The sequence below is a fragment of the Octopus sinensis genome, linkage group LG14 (genome assembly GCF_006345805.1).
Source record: "Octopus sinensis linkage group LG14, ASM634580v1, whole genome shotgun sequence".
NCBI lineage: Eukaryota > Metazoa > Mollusca > Cephalopoda > Octopoda > Octopodidae > Octopus > Octopus sinensis.
This window is the reverse complement of record NC_043010.1, coordinates 26,159,931-26,169,444: the sequence shown is the minus strand read 5'-3', so window position 1 is coordinate 26,169,444 and position 9,514 is coordinate 26,159,931.

Below are 9,514 nucleotides of genomic sequence, written 5' to 3'. Positions count from 1 at the left end.
TCGACAAGAAGAAAATTCTAACTGGGCTCCACCTGCAAGGTCATGTGCTGTTTATCTTGATATGAGATCACCATGTTGCGCACATATGGTTGTGATGCATGTGCCTAGTATACCCTTATCAGATGGATAGTCAGGATGGGTATACTGGGCTTCGTATATTTTACCCCAGTGTCACTTTGATTGCATGCACTGCTCTCTCACTCAATAATAATAATAATAATATTAATATCAACAACAACAACAACAACAACAATAATAATCATCATTGTCATCCTTTCTACTAAGGCACAAGGCCTGAAATTGGTTTTGTGGGGTGGGTAGTTCATTATATTGACCCCCAATGCTCAACCAGAATTTTTCCCATCTACAATTGTATTTCCTATAGATGTTTAGGCTGATCATTGGTCACAGCAATGTCCATTATAGTTATACAGAGACAGACTGCCTGATACTGGAATACACTTTTCTTCTACAAGGAAGCTGCTGTATTCAGTGAAGTTGCATGGTGTGTGTTGTTGTTGTTTGTTAATACTCTGCTGGTCGCTTTGATAGCTATGTATTGAAAATACAGGTGTGGCTGTGTGGTAAGAAGCTTACTTCCCGTCCATGTGCTTTGGGTTCATTCCTGCTGCACAGCCCCTTGGGCAAGTGTCTTCCATTATAGCCTCGAGCCAACCAGAAAGTTCTGGGGTTGATTTCTTTTGTCTAAACTTTCAAGGCAGTGCTACAGCATAGCAGCAATCCAAAGACTGAATTAAGTGAAAGCTAAAAGGATATACACACAGATATATACAACAGACACACATATGCACACACATACATAAATATACAGGCATACATATAAATCTGTAAGACAGAATCAGAAGTGCATTGTGATCAGTAGTGTATAACAGCATCTGGTGGTCTTTGTTGATACTGTGATATTTGTATGTAAACACATATGTGCATGTATGTTTATATATGTATGTGAGTATATCGATATATATGTATATATATACACACACACACACACACACACACACACACACACATGTATGTATGTGTGTGTGTATATATATTCATACATACCGTACACAAACTTAAAAAAGTGTGTATGTGTATATATATGTGTACGTATAGAAAACTGGCACTCCGTCAGTAATGACGACAAGGGTTCCAGTTCATCCGGTCAACAGTGCTTGTGAAATTAATATGCAAGTGGCTGAGCACTCCACAGACACGTGTACCCTTAATGTAGTTCTCAGGGAGATTCAGTGTGACACTGAATATGACAAGGCTGGCCCTTTGAAATACAGGTACAACTCATTTTTGCCAGCTGAATAGGACTGAAACAACGTGAAATAAAGTGTCTTGCTCAAGGACACAACGCATCACTGGGATTTGAACTCATGACCTTATGAGTTTGAGCTGAATACCCCTAACCACTAAACCAAACCCCTTCACTGTATGTATATGTGTATATGCATACATACATATATATATATATTTTAATATATTAATAGGTTCTAATTAATTAGGTTCTATTCTGCCAGCTCCCTGTTTTACTTATGGCTAATATTAATAAGGATACAAGACCAGGAACTTCAAGGTTGTTTGCAGCATCAACACCAGTTTTTAACTGATATCTCATCAGGCGAGTTGTCAGAATCGTTAGCATGCTGGGCGAAATGCTTAGCAGTATTTCGTCTGTCTTTACATTTTGAGTTCAAATTCCACCGAGGTCAACTTTGCCTTTCATCTTTACAGGGTTGATAAATGAAGTACCAGTTTTGTGCTGAGGGTCGATCTAATTGACTGGCACACTCCCCAAGAAAATTTCAGGCCTTGTGCCTAGAGTAGAAAAGGATATCTCATTTTATCAATGTTGGAGGGAAGAAAGGGACACTGTTAACCTTAGAAGGATTGGAACTCAGAATACAAAATCCCAGAACAAACACCACAAGGCATTGTTCCCAATGCTCCAAAGATTCTGCTAAACATAAATAATAATAATAATAATAATCCTCTGTCTAGTATAGGCAAAGACCTGAAATTTGTGGGGAAGGGGTAGGTCCGTTTCATTGACCCCAGTGCTCAAATGGTACTTATTTTATCGACCCCGAAATATGAGAAGTAAAGTTGACCCCTGTGGAATTTTAACACAGAACATAAAGTTGGACAAAATACTAAGCATTTTGTCCAGCACAGTAACAATTCTGCCAGCTCACCACCTTAAACAATAATAATAATCCTTTCTACAAAAGGAACAAGGCCTGAAATTTAGCAGGAGGGGACTAGTTGATTACAACGACTCCAGTATTTCACTGGTACTTAATTTATTGACCCCCAAAAGGATGAAAAGCAAAGTAGACCTCAGTGGAATATGAATTCAGAACATAGCGGCAGACGAAATACCGCTAAGTATTTTGCTTAGTGTGCAAACAATTCTGCCAGCTCGCCACCTTAATAATAATAATAATAATAATAATAATAATAATAATAATAATAATAATAACAATAATTTCTACTATAGGTACAAGGCCTGAAATTTAGGGGAAGAGGGAAGTCAATTATATTGCACCCAGTGCTCAACTGTACTTATTTCATTGACCCCCAAAACGAAGAAGGTAAAGTCAACCTCGGCGGAATTTGAACTCAGAATGTAAGAAGAGGCGAAATGCCTCTAAGCATTTCACCCGGTGCGCTAACAATTCTACCAGCTTGCCACCTTAATAATAATAATAGTACTGATAATAATAGTAATAATAATAATAATAGTAATAATAATGATGAAACTTAAATCAAATATATTCTTTTTTTTTCTTTGTGAAAGAAATATTATCAAAATGTCCATTAAGAATTGTTCCTCTTTAAACAAACAAAAGAAACAAATGATACTCAATAATGTTTAACCAAAGATTTATAACAATATTTTAATTTTGTGAAGTATGTGATAAATGTGATACATAAAAGGCACTGGTGATGGTGTCCCATAAAACACACCCAGGACACTCTGTAAAGTGGTTGGCATTAGAAAGGGCATCCAGTCATAGAAACCACGCCAAAACAGAGCTCACCAGCGTGCCTGCTCTTGTTGAACTGTTCAATCCATGCAAGCATGGAAAACGGACATTAAATGATGACAATTATGATTTGTCTATATACCTGTTATTGTGGTACTCCATCTGTTACGATGACGAGGGTTCCAGTTGATCCAATCAATAGAACAGCTTGCTCGTAAAATTAACGTGCAAGTGGCTGAGCACTCCACAGACATATGTACCTTTAACGTAGTTCTCAGGGGAGATTCAGCATGACACAGAGTGTGACAAGGCTGGCCCCTTTCAAATACAGGTACAACAGAAACAAGAAGAAAGAGAGAAATTTGTGGTGAAAGAGTACAGTAGCGTTTGCCACCACCCCCTGCTGGAGCTTCGTAGAGCTTTAGGTGTTTTCACTCAATAAACACTCACAACGCCTTGTCTGGGAATTGAAACTGCAATCCTACAACCATGGGCCTGCTGCCCTAACCACTGGGCCATTGCACCTCTACATACCTATTATATATGTATATTGAATATCAAAATGGGAGTTGCAGAGATGATATGTAAATGACTGGGGATTGGGGGGGGGAGAAGAGATAACATTCCAAATGTTCACATATTTGCATTTTATTACATCATTATAGAGAATCATATAAAGCTTTATGGTCCCAGATTAATTAATTAGATTAGATTAATTAATTGGAATAAGAGATATAATTGGAATTCAAAAACAAACGGCTGAGTCGAACATATGCTTAATAAAAGATCCATAAAAAATTACATATATATTCTTTTACTTGTTTCAGTTATTTGACTGCGACCATGCTAGAGCACCACCTTTAGTCAAGCAAATCAACCCCAGGACTTATTCTTTATAAGCCTTGTACATATTGTATCAGTTGTTAAATGATGATGGGGAGACAAACACAGACACACAAATACATACATACGTATGACAGGTTTCTTTCAGTTTCTGTCTACCAAATCCACTCACAAGCTTTGGTCAACCTGAAGCTATAGTAGAAGACACTTGCTCAAGGTGCCACACAGTGGGACTGAACCTAGAACCATGTGGTTGGAAGGCAAGTTTCCTGCCACATAGCAACTCTTGCCATAAGTTCTTATGTTTTTTGCCTACATTACGTTTTGGCAAATTGCAATTGTCCATATTTGCTCCTTTAAAGTGCATTATGATGTTATAAAACAACGACCTTTTCTGGGTGTATTAGCTGCTACTTTTTCAACTTCTCCCAAATGGAGAATTTATTCTGACTGAATGGTAAGCTTTTAGTTCTTTTGTTTAACTGTGTGTTGGATGTTGTTCTAAAAATAGTTCAAAACTGACTTTTTAACCCCACTGGACAAGGGAAGAATCTGCTGCCTAGAAACAGGGTCATGTTACTATTCTACCTTCATTGGTTTATTTGATAAACTCTTTAATCGTTGTTTTCACTAGGGTGGTCAAAGTCTTCAATTTTTGTGTCCTTATTATTCATAATTTTTTTATTAATATATATAATATATATATATATATATATATATATATATATGCATATACACATATACATACAGTGAAGGTGTTTGGTTTAGTGGTTAGGGGTATTCAGCTCAAAATCATAAGGTCATGAGTTCAATTCCCAGTGATGCGTTGTGTCCTTGAGCAAGACACTTTATTTCACGTTGTTTCAGTCCTATTCAGCTGGCAAAAATGAGTAGTACCTGTATTTCAAAGGGCCAGCCTTGTCATATTCAGTGTCACACTGAATCTCCCTGAGAACTACATTAAGGGTACACGTGTCTGTGGAGCGCTCAGCCACTTGCATATTAATTTCACAAGCACTGTTGATCGGATGAACTGGAACCCTTGTCGTCATTACTGACGGAGTGCCAGTTTTCTATACATACACATATATATACACATACACATTTTTCTAAGTTTGTGTATGGTATGTATGAATATATATACACGCACACATACATACATGTGTGTGTGTGTGTGTGTGTGTGTGTGTGTGTGTATATATATATACATATATATCGATATACTCACATACATATATAAACATACATGCACATATGTGTTTACATACAAATATCACAGTATCAACAAAGACCACCAGATGCTGTTATACACTACTGATCACAATGCACTTCTGATTCTGTCTTACAGATTTATATGTATGCCTGTATATTTATGTATGTGTGTGCATATGTGTGTCTGTTGTATATATCTGTGTGTATATATCTTTTAGCTTTCACTTAATTCAGTCTTTGGATTGCTGCTATGCTGTAGCACTGCCTTGAAATTTAGACAAAAGAAATCAACCCCAGAACGTTCTGGTTGGCTCGAGGCTATAATGGAAGACACTTGCCCAAGGTGCTGTGCAGCAGGAATGAACCCCAAAGCACATGGACGGGAAGTAAGCTTCTTACCACACAGCCACACCTGTATTTTCAATACATAGCTATCAAAGCGACCAGCAGAGTATTAACCAAACAACAACAACACACACACATGCAACTTCACTGAATACAGCAGCTTCCCTTGTAGAAGAAAAGTGTATTCCAGTATCAGGCAGTCTGTCTCTGTATAACTATAATGGACATTGCTGTGACCAATGATCAGCCTAAACAGCGGGCAAAGTGCTTTGCAGCATGTTGCTTGTCTTATGTTTTGAGTTTAGACTCTGCTGAGGTTGACATTGCCTTTCATCCTTTTGGGGATCAATAAAATATGTACCAGCCAAATACTAGGGTTGATAGAATCAACTTCCCCCTTCCCTTAAAAACTGCTGGCCCTGTGCCAAAATTTGAAACCATTCTTATTATTATGATGTTTTGATTTTGCTTTGTGTTTATGAGCTGAGTCCAGGTCTCACCCAGTGACCTCAAGAGACAGCATTTTATAAGTCCCAGTGGACATTAGGACTAGGATGGTTGATAGCTGCTATGTTTTGAGAAAGAATGAAGTTTGCAAGAGGGATTTGTATTGTAATTGTGTACCTTGGGCTTGGCAGAAATGTTTGCACATTGGACAAAATGCTTGGCATTTTTTCTGACTTGATGTTCTAATTCTGCCAAGGTCAACTTTTGCCTATCATCCTTTCAGGTTTGATAAAATAAGTACCAGCTGAGCACTGAGGTTAGTGTATCAAATTAGCCCCTTTCCCCAATACTTCATGCCTTGTGCCTATAATAGGAAGGATTGTTATCATTATTATTATTAAGACAGCGAGTTGGCAGAATCATTAACAAAACACTTAACAGCATTTCTTCTGGCTCTCTATGTTCTGATTTCAAATTCTGCCAAGGTAGACTTTGCTTTTCATCCTTTCAGGGTTGATAAAAGGAAGTACCAGTTGTACCCCAGGGTTGATGTAATCATCTTGCCCCACCCATGAAGATTGCTGGCCTTGTCCCAGAATTTGAAACCATTTTTAAGGTGGTGAGCTGGTAGAATGGTTAGCACATTGGAGAAAATGCTTAGTGATATTTCATCCATCTTTATGTTCTGAGTTCAAATTCCATCAAAGTCAACTTTGCTTTTCATCCTTTCGGAGTCAATAAAACAAGTACCTGTTGGGTACTGAGGTTGCTGTAATTGACTAATCTCCTCTCCCAAAATTTCAGGCCTTGTGCCTATAATAAAAGGTATTATTATTATTGTTATTATTAAAACGGTGAGCTGACAGAATGGTTAGCACACCAGGCAAAATGCTTAGTGGCATTTCATCTGTCTTTATGTTCTGATTTCAAATTCCACCAAGGTCAACTTTGCCTTTCATCCTTTTGGGGTCAACAAAAATAAGTTCCACTCGAGTACTGGGACTGATGTTATTGATTAGTCCCCTCTCCCCAAAATTCAGACCTTGTGCCTATATAATAGGGAGGATTATTATCGTTATTATTCAGATGGTGAACTGGCCAAACCGTTAGCACAGCGGGCAAAGTGCTTAGTGGCATTTTGTCTGTCCTTCTGTTCTGAGTTCAAGTTCTGCTGCTGTTGGCTTTGCCATTTGTCCTTTTGGGGTTGATAAACAAGTACCAGTTGAGCCCTGGGGTTGATGTAATCGACTAGCTCTGTCACTGAAAAAATATCAGGCTTTGTACCAATAATAGAAAGAATTATTATTATTATTATCATCATTATTATTATTATTATTATTATTGTTATTATTGTTATTATTATTGTTATTATGGTGTTGGTTTTCATTTCATTCGATTTAATTTTTAACACTCCTCCTCACTTCTTTTTTGTAACGTTTCATTTCCCTGTAATATCCCCCCATCTAATGCCTTTGTGGCATTAACATTATTATTATTATTATTATTAATATTATAATTATTATTAATATTATTATGATTATTTTGTCGGAATCGTTATTGACAACTTAATTTTTTTTTCTTCACACTGATTTCTGTCCTCGTTGTAGACAAAGTCTTCAGAGAAAAAAAGCAATGTAAGAATCTTAGCCGACAAACTGCATGGTATTGGCTAAGGATGCTGACTGCCTGCTTTTATGCCCCTACATCTGGAATGGTGTCCATCATTCTTAGTTCCCTGTTGTTGTTGCCTCTGCTTGCTGGCACAGACTACAGTCTTGGCTGCCATTGATACTACTACTACCACTACTACTACTACTATTATTATTATTACTACTACTTTCACTACTATTACTAGCGCTACAAACTGTTGTTATCATTATTATTCTTATTATTATTCCTATTATTATTATATCGTTATTATTATTATTACTATTACTACTACTATCACAGTTAAAGAATGTAGCATCTCTGTTGATAGATTCTTTCGTATGTGTGTGTGTGTGTGTATATATATATATATATATATATCTATATATATATATATATATTATATATATATATATATATATATATGTATATGTATATATGTATATGTATATATATATATGTATATATATATATGTATATATGTATATGTATATATGTATATGTATATGTATATGTATATATATATGTATATGTATATATATATATATATGTATATATATATGTATATGTATATGTATATATATATGTATATGCATATATATATATGTATATGCATATATATATGTATATATTCCAAAATGAAAGGGAAAAAATGGAGAAATGAGGAATGGCATGGAAAATGCTTCAAAAATTTAGTCTTTAATTATCTAACATTTATTTTTGCTACAGAATGAGTTTATGAGTTATGTCAATGTATTTGATATATTAATCTGTTAGGTGTATTAATAATATTAGTTATGTTAATCCATTAATTTGTATACTGTTACGCGTATTTTGATCCCTCTCCCTGAATTACCCACTCTTGTTCCTCCTCCTGCCGCTGTCTTCCTCTTCTTGCTCTTCCTCCTGATCCCCCTCCTTGCTTCTTCCTCATCCTCACTTTTCTTCCTCCTTTCTTCTTCCTTCCCCTCATTTCATTTCCTTGAGAGTTATGAGACTCTCATAGAAAGGAAAAGAAAAAATACGCAAACCTAATTATATTAAGATTGATAAAAAAAGAAATGGAGATTATGATGCATTAGGGAATTGTAATATAATATGATATTATAGATATAGATATACTTTCTCACTCACATACATATATATATACACACACACACACCTAATCCTGGATGAAGACTTTGGAGTCTAAGTTCAAATTCATTTGGGTGCTATGTGTTTTCTCTACTGAGTATATCCAGCTCTCACCAATTATCTGCATACATGTATATATGTATACGTTTATTAAGTTATTTATATGTATGTATGCATATGTACATATACATACACTAGACATTTGTGTGTGTATATATATATGTGTGTGTGTGTGTGTGTAAGTATACATATGAAGAAGTACTATAAAGTTCCTGGCTTTGGGTAAAAGAAAATACAGGAGGATCAGTTAATTATGATTTTATTCAACAAATTCCCTTCTCAGATTCACACACTTATTGCAGCGGTCCTTCAGTTTTCTAAGCTCTATAAAAGAACTCAGAAGTTTGGTTTTCCAACCAGGCCTTTCGCAATACACTTAAGGCTAGGAACTTTTCAGCACCCTCTTATATATAAATATATATGCATATATTATGATAAATAGATAAATAGGTACATGAATTCAGATCTCTGTGTATATTTTTACAGAATAGAAAATACTACATTAATTTGCTCGTAGGTTTCTTTTATCAACCATTCCAAATTCAAAAACAATTTGGTCAAATTATGATTTCTTTATGATTTAAGTGACAATAAACTTACTTTGGCGAATATATCCACCAAAAAGATGGCTCTTTGAATTTACATTTTATTAACAAAAATCCAAGTTTTATGAAGAAAAAATAATTAAAAATAAAATGACAAAATTCACATCATTGCTTTTAATTTCAGACATATGTTGAGTTCATAAAATTAAGTTTATTTTACAACTCATGCAAGAAAGAATAATTTTTTTCATGGCTGTATTGATGAATTGATAATAGTCT